We start from the raw sequence: 531 nt of genomic DNA on the forward strand, positions 1-531 counted from the left end.
TGGATCACAGAGACAAACCCTGCAGGAGTTGGTCTGCTCCTAAAGCCAGGTGAACTCAACAGGGACAGCCAGACTGGGACATCGATGTGGGGAGCACTCCACTGACCCAGGGGAAGTGGAGACTGGGGTGCATTAGAACTTCTACTGCAGAGGTCACTCTCCCTTCTCTTGTGTTTCTGGATTTCTTTTGTATAATCTCTGCGCTGTGGTGCAGGTTTGTGAGCTCTGAGTTCTAAACGTCTTAGTGGTAAAAGCATCTAAAGAGCTTGGAAGAACTGTGCATCTCACAGTGAGACCAGAGCCTGGCAGGACCCCTCAGTGGCCTACCCCAAGGGGGTGTGAAATGTTAGTCCAGGTGCTGGGGAGAGGCTCAGCTGGTAGGGTGCTCTCTCAGAGGATCCTTCCCAGCACCCTCATTGGGTGTTCTCAATCACCTACAACTCCAGCTCCAGGCATCCGATGCTCTCAGGGCCTCGGCTGGAAACTGCATACAGGAGGCGTAGGCTCACAAAGATATACACACATACACAT

The sequence above is a fragment of the Microtus ochrogaster genome, linkage group LG2 (genome assembly GCF_000317375.1).
Source record: "Microtus ochrogaster isolate Prairie Vole_2 linkage group LG2, MicOch1.0, whole genome shotgun sequence".
NCBI lineage: Eukaryota > Metazoa > Chordata > Mammalia > Rodentia > Cricetidae > Microtus > Microtus ochrogaster.